Source organism: Falco rusticolus, chromosome 7 (assembly GCF_015220075.1).
Source record: "Falco rusticolus isolate bFalRus1 chromosome 7, bFalRus1.pri, whole genome shotgun sequence".
Classification (NCBI taxonomy): domain Eukaryota; kingdom Metazoa; phylum Chordata; class Aves; order Falconiformes; family Falconidae; genus Falco; species Falco rusticolus.
In genome coordinates, this window is record NC_051193.1 from 9429287 (window position 1) to 9442951 (window position 13665).

A 13665-nucleotide genomic window follows, 5' to 3' on the forward strand; every position below is an offset into this window, starting at 1 on the left:
TGCTTAATTTACCTTGTTTCAGTTTATTTAGTGTGAGTAACTACAGCTTTATATTAAATTTTCACTGATGGGTTTCTACAACTTCAGATACATACTTAGTGAATCCCTAATCAAACGTGGTTGGAATGGTCTTTTGTGCAGATCCTACTCATAAAAAAGGTTCTACCTTTGTCCTCTGACTGCAATCTGCAGACAGCATACACAACATTTTTTCATAGATAGATAGTTCTTTTGAATTCAGCAGAGAATTTCGAGTATTTTGGAAGTTACGGTTGATAACCATCAGAAAGAATATTTTGAGATTGCTATTTCTGTCCCAGGTTTTTAGGGAATGTGGAGGAAGTACATTTTCCTTATGTGGGAAGACAGTAGAAAGCAAGAAAACAACCCAAGGACAAATAAGCCTTACTACTAAATATCCAATCACTGAATTTTGAGGTTTTGTTAATTATTATTGATTTTGATTATGGAAAATATTTTGAGATTTTATTGGGCTTTTAATGTCCTGTTTTATTTCCAGTAAAGATGTTCAGACCTCTTCATTGCTTTGGGAAGGGAAATAAGGAGTTCTACACCCTCTAAAGAAACTCCTGGTAAAGGGCTTGAACAACTCAGTGACCGCAGTGCCAGTGAGAACTCATCCACAGGGAAGACTTTGTGAACTGTTTGGGGGAAGGACACTACATGCTTGTATAGCACCTGATGCAAGGGAGGCATGACATATGACCCTTATCACAAATGGAAAAATAAACATCAAGAAGACAGATTGAAGAACACATCAGAAACAGTAAAAACTAAGTTAAAAATAATCACTGATAACATATACCCTGGAGTGCTTTTTGCTTTGTTATTCTATATTGACAATCCCACCTAGAAACGGGTCTCTAAGAGTTTTTGACTTGTAGACAACGCAGTTTGCTCTACAGACCCCAGCATATCCATTGTCACCCATGGGAGGGCCCCAGGGCCGTTGCTACGCTGCGTCTTTGGGGACGGATCAAATGGCTCCCAGACGAGAACAGAACCAGACATTTTCCAACCAAATACATCTCAGGTCACTGAGCAATGCTCTGGTGGCTCTGCCTCGCCAGCAAATGCCCATGCTGAGGCACATCAATAAGTAGCTTTGCCTGAGGAACCTTCCTCCTCTAGGGATTCTGTGCTGATGGCAGGAGGAGATGCGTGCCCCTGCCTGGGCCAGCACCATGCATGGTCCAGCGAGCTGGCTGAAACCACTGACACAGGCTGGGTGTGTGCTGATATCCCAACCTGCAAACTGGGGCATCAGCGGCATGCACATGGGCTTTGATCCACCAGAACTGCTACTGAGGAAGGTAGAGAGAGCAGAGGTGTAGCTGGCTGAGGGAGAGCAAAGGAGGAAGAACAGAAGCCCCCTAATTGCCACAGCTCCACAGTCATCGCTGATGAGTGCTACCAGCCATGGCAGAGCAGAAACACAAGAGGACTCCAGATGAAGGAGTTTCAAACGGGACTTTGGGGTGAATTGCATCAGCCTGTTGCTGCACCGGAGTCCCAGACAGCAGAGCCCCCATGCCAAATGCTGTAAAGCCAAAACAAAGCCTAGTGCCTGATTGTTACAACTTACATCCTTGTGACGTATAATTATTCATTCAGATGATGCTTTACGTCAAGAGCTGCTGCTTTACAAGACAATCAGGTACTGCCGCAGATGATTGCCACAGCAAGGACATTTGGGAAATCTCTCAAGATCACCTGGTGAGTGCTGCCATAGGATCCCGAGCACAACTGCTTCATCATTCCACTCCTGGCTGTTGTGTGGAAGGATAGTAAAATAATATCAGATCGCTGTTTCTACTCCATGGAAATAAGTTGTATCGCTTCTACAGGGGGACAAATCTCCTCTAAAGCGAAATCCCACTGCATGAATACATGTAGAGTGACTCCTAGAGTTCCTCAAGAAAAAGCAGCCAGGTTTTACAGGGCACCAAAGCCTGGTCCCCAGCCAGCTCACCTCCCTGGGCAGTGGCAATCGTACCATGCCCATGCTCTGCACTGTGGGCTCCCAGGCAGACCCTCCAACAGCCACCACTGGCTTTCTTCCCTGGTGCCCTGGAGAGCCCACCAACAGCAGCTGATGGTTGGAATTGCTACTCTACTCTGGGTGGACAAAGCCAATCAAGGGACACTTTGAACATCAGACAGCTTTCCCAGCCCTTCGAAGCAGCTCCAGGACAGAAACAGACTCTGAGCAAAGACGACTGCCCAGGTCCCTCAACATTAAAGCCTCCAGGCTGACTCACAAAGCTTTTTGAAACAGTGACAGAGAAGTATACCGAGGTGCTAGATGTTGAAAAACATCTCAGAGGAAGAAGATTATCATTCCCCTTCCCTTCTTGCCTGCCCCACCACAGCCAGTGGTTTCAGCATCTCTCCTTCCTCACTACCCATGGCATGAGTAGCAGACCATGGAGCCAGCAAACCCAGAAAGGGACAGCTCCAAATCTTTGTCCAAAGCCAGGCAGTTTCTCCTTCCCCAGTCAGAAAGCACGACTTTAATATGGTAATGACATTCTGCATTAACTTGTTCTCCAAACAAGGACCAGTTTGTCATCAGACAGAAATGGAAAAGGGTCAATCTTTCCTGCCCCTTCTGCATGTAACAGTCCCTGCTTTCAGGGTGGAATGGTTTGAAAGCTCCAGTTATTGAAGTCTGTTTTCCACAAAGAGCAACACCTCCAGAACCAGACTCCTCCTTTCCCTTTTTTAGTTTATGAACAAGTCCTTGGTGCTTTGGCCAGGCCACTTCTCCAATACAGCTTCTGTCATTAGGAAAATAAAAATGAAAATTAAAAAAAAAAAAAAAAAGAGGGAGGGAGAGAAAAAAATCTGGTTTTTTTGTAAGTTCTGCAAATATTTTATGTCCCCTCTTTCTTTTTTCTTTCTTTTTTTTATTTTTTCCCCTTCTTACATTCACACAAGCAAAACAACAAGAGGGTCCTCTGATGAATGTGGCGGATCGCCATGGTTACGGTTCAGAGATGCGGCAAAAAGCAATTATGGTGGGACATAGTGGAGAAGGGAAAAAAAAAAAAAAAAAGAGAAGAGAGAAACGCACCTCTTTGTCAGAATTTCAGAACAGCTGTAATAACACTTCTGCACCCCAACCAGTGCAAAGTAACTGAAATATTGTGGCATGTTAAATGCCAACGCATTAAATACCGGGATTTCAATGTCACATTATTTAAAAAGACAGGAAGCATTAATTTCCAGCTGCACTTTCAGCTTGTTAAGTCATCTAGGGGGAATAGGGAAAAAGGAGCAAGTCTGTGGCACGGGGCCTCACATTTTGAGGTGTGAAATAAAACACTGTTCAGCGAGGCAGTGGAATGCACTTGTAACAGATTTAATCTGACAGCAGCTGCGGTTTCCTATTTAAGCTTTGTGTGATTTATTTTTCCCCTTGGTGTTGGAGCTCCTGAAAGAAACGGCGACACTCTCCTGACCTTTCCCAATCTGAGGATCTCAAAGCGCTTCACCCCCATGCATTCATTTTCGCAGCCTGTGATGGGCGAGGGAGGTGGGTTGTCACTGTTCTCACACAGAAGTTGAGATTAGCTTGGGTCTGATCTCCCTAGCCCAAGGGTCACAGGTGGGGTGTCTTGGTCTGGGCCTCTGCAATGACTGGGAGAAGTAGAAAATTCTCATTTTTCATGTTGTTTTAAGATTATATTGAAAATAAAAGCTGCATATCACAGGCTGGGATTATCTGTGAAGCGCATGTATGTCTGTAACAGTTATTCTTCTGGGCTAGCAAAAGAGTAAGACTCACCTCTGCTCTTTCTTATTTGTATTTAATCTTGAGGGTTTCTATCATCCGTCTTACAGATCTATTTTTGGTGACAACAGCAACATAAAGCATGTCCCTTCCTTCTCGTACCTGTTGCATACTGCAGCCCCCACCTCTGTTCTTGTCTTCCAGGCTATGAATCATACCAGGGTCAAAATCCTGCTGAATTTTAACCCACAGAAAGAGGTAGAAAGTGAGGAATTACTGAAATGGATCTGTCTCTCATCCTGTTCACCAAGGGGTTCTACAAATTGTAGTGCAAAAGGCCAGAGGCAAACTGCAGAAGGCGACGTGCACGGTACACCTTGGTTCCAACAAAAAAGAAGGATGGGCAGAGCAATGCAGTGATGAATAGACAAAACAGCCCAAACAGGACAAAGATTAACTGCTTCACAGATTATTTACCTGTTTTCTGAACACTTCCCTCCAGTTATGTTTCCTGTCTCTTCACGGAAAAGAGCTCTCACATTACACATCCCAGTTGCAGCTTTCCTCCATCTGGTCCCAAGAGCAGGCTCCTCCAGCCAGCCAGCATCGACTCACTGATGGACCCCGATAAAAACCAGGTTTTCCAACTGTAGCAATGGCCCGCTGTTCCTCTCCTCTTTTTTCTATATTATGCCCAGCAAAACTGATGTTCCAGGCTGCTTCCCCAAGCAAAAGAGATCTGAGAAAACCTGTATATGAAAAGAAGAGGCTAAATTTGAAGGGAATGAAGTATTGCCAAGTCTTGTGGTTATGTATCACAAGTCTTACGATATTTTGATTTTTTTTTCCTATTTTTTTTTTTAGCACTGGCTTCTAAAAGCAAAAAAACAGTATGAACATCTTAGTATGAGAACAGTGGAGAAATTGTGAAAAACAGAAAGGGACTGCTAAAGGTTCAGCAGTGAGAGGGAGCCTAAAAAAAGCCCCACAGAGCTTTAAATTATTTTCCTTTCTTAAAGCAATCTGTGATTTAGACAAAGCTGTCGCAACTTCTGAACACTGGGGATATGCCATGTTAGATTATGGACTTGAGAAGGACCGAGTAGTGGGGTTTAGAAAATCTCTCATAGGAGGAAAGCTCTGTGGAGTGAAACCGTGATCTAATGTTGCAGGTTGTGCCTTCTGTTGGCAGCGACAGCAGAAGTCTCAAGAGCCAACCAAACCTCCAAATTAACTCTCCTCTAAATCCAGTGGATGCGCAGGGAGGTGGTGGTGCTTCAGTACTCCTCTGCCAACGCATCCTCAAGGCTTGCATTGGCTCAGCACTGGAAATGTAAATCTGAAAAGAAACAATAAAATTTACCTCCAGTTTAAATTTGTATTAAAAAAAAAAAAAAAAGACAGCCTCAGTTTCCCTAGGCAATTTGATGAAATGTGGTGTTTAAACTCATTAAAACATTTTCCTGTATTGAAATTTGCAAGAGAAACAAAATGCCACTGGAGACTGTTTTCCAATAAAACTAAATTTTGGCCCAGAGCAGCTTCTTTTGATAAACTCTCAGATGAATTCTCAGCAACCCACACCCCAGGAAGGTGGGTTTAACCTTTCCCTTGATGATTCATACCTTTGGAGATTTGGTTTCCGTTCCATTTTCTCCCATCTTCTGAGCAGTTCCCAGATCAGACGTAACCGGCCTAATCTGTGGGGCAGACTGGACAACTATGTCACCCAGCTGGGGGCTTCATCGAGAGCGTGGTGCCTTGTCAGCAAACACCAGAGCCAAGATCAACCGATGAGGTACCGGGTAAGAACGGTGGCAAGGCGGGTGAAGGAAGCTCAGTTTCTGAGTGAGGCTCCAGCTGGGTGAAAGCAGAGGGTTTTTTTGCAAAATGTGTCAAGTGATGAGAAGAAAACTCTTTTAGAAGTTTCAAAATCCCTATCTCCTTCCAAATGAGATAAAGAGATACCAATCTTTGGTATACCGACCTCACAAGTGAGCAATTTAGGAAGCTCTGGTTTTGAACATGGATGTGTTCTAGCTCAGCCCCTGAACCAACCATGGAGGGCTCCAAGAGGAAAGGATCATTAAGCTCAAGGAATGCCAAGTTGCAGCAGCAGACCCAGCCCTGCAAGGTGCTGAACTACCCCAAATCAATAGGATCTAGAAGCACGCAGAGCCATTTCTGATCAAACACTCAGTGTTCAAATGCATAACTCCCCAGAGACAGAGTCTGCAGATGGAAAGCAGATCAGAACAACCAAAAGTGCCACAACCCTCTGCAGCAGCAAGTACCATTGTCAAGGCGTCCTTTGTGCTATCTGCACTCAGCATTTACATGAGATATAAAAGAAGGATTTTTAAAACAAAGGTTTCATTGCAGATTGCTATTTTCTCATTGCCTGATTATTTACTCTTTGCATATGTCAGATAAGTGGATGTACCAATAGCCTTAATTAGAAATGCAGATTACACTGGGCCAGAATACAGTGGACACTGTTTCTCTCCAGCAGTCCTGCTGGGAATACGCATCACCAGTTTGCTAAGAAACAAACTGAAAGTCCAAGTTAGCTTCGTTTTTAGGTTATACAGTGCGTGCAGTTGCTGTGCCCAGTGCATAAATCCAGCAGCTGTGAATAATTCCTCATTCCTAAAGAATTTAATGGAAGAAAAGAACTGCGTTTCCAGTAGAAAGCCCCACTAAAAGAGACGTGCAGCTTCTGGTAGTGATTTTATCCCCTGAGGTAGGATCAGACATGATCAATGCTGAACTGAAGAGCAGCAACCTGAAAACCAGTGTACTGTCTCAGACCTGACAACAGGCTTGAATACCTGAAAGCTTGTCTCCCCACTCACAACTGGGATTAGTGTGTTAAATAAAAGATATTAGCTTTCTCCACACTCCTTGGCTTACTGGGTTTACTAACCCTTCTCCTACGAGTGGGACTCCTACGCCTAAGCATGATGGTATGTGTAAGCACAAGTATACACAAGCAGGGCTGTGTGTGGCTGGAAGAGATGACCATTTGAATTCCTACTGGCCATTTGAAGTTTTGCAGAGGAGTGCTCTGAGATTGGCCCATAGCTTCTTTTGATTTTAGCAGTGCTTAAAATCCTCCTGGTATTACTCAAGAGATGTACCTGTTTCCCCAAGTGCTGCTTTGCAATCATCAAGTTCTGAAGCAAGCAAAAATGGATAAAAGGGATGAAAGTAAGATGTTTCACTCTGCCATACATACATCATTATACAGGGCACTCACCTGCAGAATAAAAATTGCTCCAGTCAAAGGGAGGTCTGCATGCTTCCAGGAAGAAGCTGCTTGCCATTGCATTTCCACACACCATGTGGCAGAGCTGCAAGGTGGGACCACAACACAGTGGAGTCCCGGCTTAACCCGAAGACTGAATCTGGGGGAAAAAAAAAGCCCTAACAAAGATGCTCTAGAAATGGTATGTCTACAAGAAAAAGCTGCTTGGAGTGACCAGTTATGGATGCAGATTTTGGGGATATTTTTGCTTTTTGTAAGTGTTTCTTAATTTTCGGGACGTTGTGTTCACTTAAAAAAAAAAAAAGTAAACGCTTCCTTTGAGACAAAGATTAAAAGTATGAACTTGTTTCAAGTAAATCACTGAACGTTTAAAGCTGAAGGGAGCTACGGATACACATCCAAAAAGGCTGCGAACGTTGTTGCAAAGATCAAGCCCATTCTCACAGGCTCACATTTATACAGAAGTCCTCATCTCCACTGATAATGTTTTATGGGTCCATAAGTGGAAAAAAGACTAGCAATCTGCTCGAAAGGATAGTATCATGGTTACAGCACTGGACTGACTGTCAGGAGACCACAACTCGGTCCCTAGACGTGCTACAGCCCTCTTGTGTGACCACACGCATGTTGGTCAGACCCAGTTCAGGAGGAGCTAACCCTGCTATGTATCCAGCTCCTCAGAAAGGTGTTGCAGCCTACACCGAGGTCCCACAGCAGAAGTATAGATAACGTTGTGATGCTTTCAGGTGGTGCTGAAATTCGGATGAGAACTAGTGTCCTGAGTTTATCTAATTTGCACTTGATATAATTTTGCAGGCACAAATCAGAGCACAACCCTTAACTTTTTTAGATGCAGCGGACTAAATTTCAGACCTAAACCTGGTCAATCGCACCTTGCAAACACTTCATTTTAAGCAACATCTGTGAGAAGAACTGGCAGGAATACAGAGGACGAGAAGGGCATTAGCAAATCATTTCAGAAAAAGGAAAGATACAAACTTTTCAGAGCAGAAAGGAGAGTTGTTTGAGAGAGCTCAATGGTCCAGAGTGGTCTTCATGCTCCAAAATATACCTCCTTCTATAAGGTTTTGAAGGAGATTTCTACCTTTGGAACTTTCCTCATCTATTTATTTATTACATTTTTTGTCCAGAAGGTTTGTTGGGAGGACGCATTTGCTCCAGAGGGGTACGGAAAGGAAAGAACAGAACAGGAGAAGGGAAGGCAGTGAGCACTGGAAATGCACAGACACGTTATTGAAATTCTGACCTTTCTGACAGCTTTTGGCTTCCTGTCGGCATTGTGTCAGGGCCATGACTATCGCATTTCAGCCGGTGCATTGCCTGCAGCAGAGTGTAGCAATTCCTTTATCATCAGTGGATTTTTTTTTTAAAACTGCATCATGATGGCACCTGAGCAGAGATTATTGGGGCGGGGGGGGGGGGGAGGGGACGGGGGACAATGCAAGCAGAGCATAAGGACCTCAACTGAGGTGAACTGGGAGCTGCTCAATTGAGGTTAAATGGAACTGGGCTTACTTAGAACAGCTACATTTCAGTCCAAGATTCACTAACAAGTGAACTACTCCTTCTCTGCTTATGCAAAAATTAAAGTGTTAAACATTGCTTCCCTTCAAGTCAACGATAAAACTCTCTTTGGCAATAGTGGGAGTAAAACGTCATTAAAAATTTCTAATACTGCTTCTAAGAAAAGGTTTGGGTGGGAAGGATAATTGTTGAGTGTTTTTTTTCTATGATATTTTATGTTGACTTATTATCAGAACTATTGCAGTGTTACAAAATATTTTCCGAAGTCTTGTAATAAAACATCATTGGAGATTTAAATGAAACATGTAATGCGATTATGATTAGAAGTTTTAACTAAGCTTGCCACTTTCCATTTTGGAAATGGCAAAAAAAAAATATATATAAATTTGTATTTGTGTGACTGTACTTACTGTCAGGTTATGAACCGATTTGCTCCTCATACGTAACTGACTGGGCATCTGCAAATTTAAGACTGAAAGAGAGAAAAAACTGTAAGCATTACTGACAAAACTATGTGATATGAAGTTGATCCCTGTGACTATAAAGACACAGAGAAAACTTTGAGCAGCATGTACCTCTATGTCAGAGCTGCATTACTAGGAGCTCCTTAAAAGAAACTACTTACTGCGTAGCAAGATGTGAGATTTCTTGATAATGTTTATTCACCATTAAATTTCACAAAGTATTAGACCTAGGTAAGGATTCTAAATTATGTTTTGCAGATATTTGAATTCACTTGAATTGCTTCAGTGGTGCTGGTGCTTCTTTGGTGTTTTGTAGCGTCAGTTTTACAGGGAAAGAATTTCATGTGAAGAAAAGAAATTTAAGATATTTGGGAACTACGGGCAACCATAAGTGCACCTCAGTATCAGAACCATGACTTCAAAAATATGCTCAAGAAGCTGAAAATCTCCACAGGTAGGAGTCAACTGGAAATGACATGACATGCAAGTGGAACTGGCTACGAACTTCTGAAGAACTTCATTACCTCAGAGTCCAGGACCATGACCTCCTGTCAGGTTGCTAGCGGTGATCCACCAGGATGAGGTCTCCATGTGACACCATTCAGCATTTTCAAACGCTCATCTGAAAAAGTTCTGAACAATATTTCCCAAGCTTTATGAACAGAATATGTAAAAGAAAAAAAAAATATCTAAATTGTGTTCTAAGAACTGTTAATTTCTACGGACCTTGCCAGCAAACCTGCAGCATTCTCTCTATCTAACAGTAACACAACCTCTGCCCTGGCCGATGCTCCATAATTTTCTTGTCCTTCTCTCCATGAGCATCCAGACCCATTTCTTTTCAAGGACCTGTTCAGGTCTCTGAAGTCTCTCTCTGCCACCATCCTCTGCTCCCAGTGCCACAGCAAGTACACAAGCGTACCTAACTAAGGAAGGCAGACAACACCCAACTGTAGAGAAACTGCAATCCAAAGGGAATGCTGGATTTCTCACAGCAAGATGTGCAAAACTCTTCTGTCTCTCAGCTACCAAAAACACTGACTCTCTTGCACTAGAAAACCATCCATTAGTTTCTATAAGTAAGAATTAGCCAGCACCAAACTATTATATGCCTGTGTTAAACATTTCTTTAAAAATCACGTAATTTTGGACATCTTCCTGTCTCTAACATTTTATTTTCTTCTATTTTTTTTATTTCCGTGTTTTAATACTTCACAAGGAAACGCACAGTAAATCTGAGGTTTTAAACCACTTAACGTTATTGTATTAATTACCTCAGCAAATGTTTATTTTTTAAGCAAGACAAAAACCAAACAAACATTTCTTCCCCCCGATCTCCTCCATAAAGCAGGAAAGAAACCGAGTTTATAATAATAAAACATTTTTCTGCTTTAGTGGTGCTTTTGTCATTTTTCCAAAACTCCAGTGCCTGATATAAGACACCTGGCTGTGGATTGCCAAGGGCATTGAAGTTTTACTTCCAAAAAACTGACATTAAACTGGAAATTTGAGAAAGCTACCCGATTAAACAGCTTTGAAGTTTAATCTGTAACTCTACAATTAAGGTGGCAAACATGCATAAATTTGGCCCCTAAATGTTAGGCCCGTTAACAGGTATCCAGTCCTGTTTTCAGAAAGGTGGCCTCACTCGGGCAAATGTTCAAAGCGTATGTCCAAGCTTGCAATTCAAACATTCATGGACTTGGTCTAACAGTTGAAGTGGGAGAAATAGCCCTCAAAAAGTAAAGGCAAGTGGAAAAAAAAAACCCACCAAAAAAACCAAACAAAACCAGAACAAAATCCAAAGACACAAGATTCAACCTCCAGGCTCCTCTGGATCAGAAAATATTTTCTAACCATTTCACACAAGGGCAGATGTAAACACGTTACAGATTTTAAGCAAGGGGTATTGGGTGACAACCTTCCTGGATTATCTTAGACTTGCAAAATTGGGTCGGAAAAATGGGCTGAATCTATTTTTGGCAGCTCCTTGGGATTCTGGCTCCCCAAGGTTTTCTGTCCTCAGCTCTGACCTTCTCAGAGGGTTCCATCCATTTGGCAAGTACAGTTAAAGCAAGCCCTGCGGCGCTGTGGTTTGCAGTCCACAACATTGGTGATGTATTAATGCAACAGGCTGCACTGTGGTGTCAGCGGTGGTTGGGGAGGGAATCTTGAAGCCCTCTGAAGCCAAGTCACCCTCACTCAAGGGTCTAAACCCTTTGATCCCCCAGCTCCAAAGGGCACAAATTCATTTCTCAGCAGTATTGTTTGAGACAGTTTTGCCCTGTGAAGTCAGCCATTGGATTTCCAGACAACAGACTCCCACCAGGGGGTCAGCTGCTCTCAGTCCTGGTATTTTACCTTGTGGAGGATGGAAAACATGCTAGCAGAGAGTTTGTTTTGGCCCCACAATATAGGGCCGGTTGCGCTCTGCATCCAGCAGAAGATTGTTGTTCCAACAATGGAAAACGGAAGGGGGGAAGAGATGAACTCGGAGCACACAGCGCACCAAAGCCAAAACACACATTGCAGACATTTCTGCTACAGTGGGATATGCAGGTTAAGCCAAGTCAAGGCTCTGCAAGTCTAAAAACTCACACTCTGCAAGCACCAGCCCTCAGCGGACCCTGACAGAGCAAAGACATATTACTCTGGCAAAGCAACCAGTAGAGGGGAAGCTTGAGGTTTTTAACAAGTTGTTCCTAAGAAGGCTTAATATTACATCTCCTTCTCTGATGCGTTCCCTTCCTACAGCCTACCCCTCCCAGGAGGTTGTGCAGAGTTAAGTCATTTGGCTGCAAGACAAAGGAAGAGGAGGGTAAAGAGCAACGGAGGGAGCAGAAGATGAGAGAGATGGGAAGGCAGTGCAGCTGCAAAGGAGAGCACTCTCCCAGCTCTGCAAGGGAGCTGCTGAGGGCGCAGACGGCAGGGAGAGAGAGCACGCGAGAGAAGCCACTGGCTTAAGCGGGTCGTCCTCCCCTGACTCTGCACATCAATTACAACGCGAGGATGTCTGGAGCGAGTCCCTCCGGATAACACAGGCACTCAGATTCACTCGTGGCAAAACCAGAGGAGCTACCCAATTGCAGCCCTGTCAGTGTGAGAAAACGTAGCTGTGCATAGCCCCAGCAGCCCCAGCTCATTGCAGGGAGGTGTAAAGGGCCAGAGCCTGTGTCTGGGTGCTGGCTCAGCCACAGGCAGTGGGAGGTTTGTCAAAGCATCCTCACCAAGCAGGTCAGCACATCAACACATGGCATTTGCACACCCAGGTACACGTCTGAAGCCCTGAAGCAGCAATACCCTTTGACTAGGCTATGCTAACCTCCCGCTTCCCTAGCTGAAGCTCAGGAGAGATAATTAAAGCAAAACATGATTTCATTCCTTCTTCATCTTCTAAGCAGAAGTTGTGAGCTAAGCTGTAGAGACATAAAATGCTTCATCTCAAACACTAAGGACAGGCCTGTATGTGTGCTTTAGCACTGCACATACCCTGGATTTTATACCATGCCTCTTTATTTTCTATTGTTCCCTCTGTCTCTGCCTTCCCTTTCATCCTTTCCACTGGCACAGGCTGAAATCAGCTTTCCTCCTACCCCGCTCTCTCTCAGCATCTTTTCTTTGGGCTGTGATTACTCCTTTTTGTCCAAGGGCTTTTGTCCTCCATGCTCTCCCCAAGCTGGATGCAGCCTCCCAGCATCAGCTAAGTTCAAGCTAAAGCATTTAAAGATACCGTTTTGGGCTGGATGCAAACTCAGGCTTGGGAATTCTGCATATCCTTCATGTACTTAGCTTGTACAAACAGCAGTAGATATTTCTATCCCTTCTACGCAGGCACACACATGCTCCTGCTGCTCCCATCCCTACAGGCATTCCCCAAATGCTGTCTAAAAATTATTGTAACCGCCATACCACATTATGTCTTCTAAAAAATAAAAAATAAAATAAAATAAAATAAAATAAAATATAGTCAAACTCTGGCATATCTCCAGAGAGGAAAGCGTCAGATCTCGGCTGGTAAATAAGATGTTACTGTGAAGCTTGTAAAGCCAACGTTATTTCTCCTTTGTAAAGGCTCTACCTGCATAACATGAAGGGGGCTCAGTGACAGACACATTAAAACACCATTAAACTGTGAAATAGAACACAGTGTGAAAATAGATTTAACCTTCACAGCATATTGATCTCTACCCCGCGCCGTGCCTAAGTTCTTGGACAACTGTTTTATAATAGGTTTTACTTATTTTCCTGTTGCTATTCTGACTTCCTCAGAGGAGGGTGTTATTTCTAAAAGCTCCTGACAGCTAAGGGAAAAGTGGGCTTGTTTCTTAGTCATCGCTCAGTGCTTGAGCGTTGCTGCTGCCAGCTGCTCCATAAACAGAAATCAGTTTTGTGCAAGTGAAGGATGGGTCTGGGCAGCAGTGATTGCGGTGGGATGGGAGGAGGAGGAAGGGGAAGCGGAAAGGGAAGAGGAGACAGGCTGTTTGCAAGGACTCTGCTGAACAAAACTATGCAGGATGCAGGCAGCCGGACTGAACCCGAAATGCCTTCTAAAAGGGACAGCGCCAAGATTTATTTAAGCGTGCAGGGACATGGACCATATTTACAAAGATAGGTAAAATAATTGTGCACAC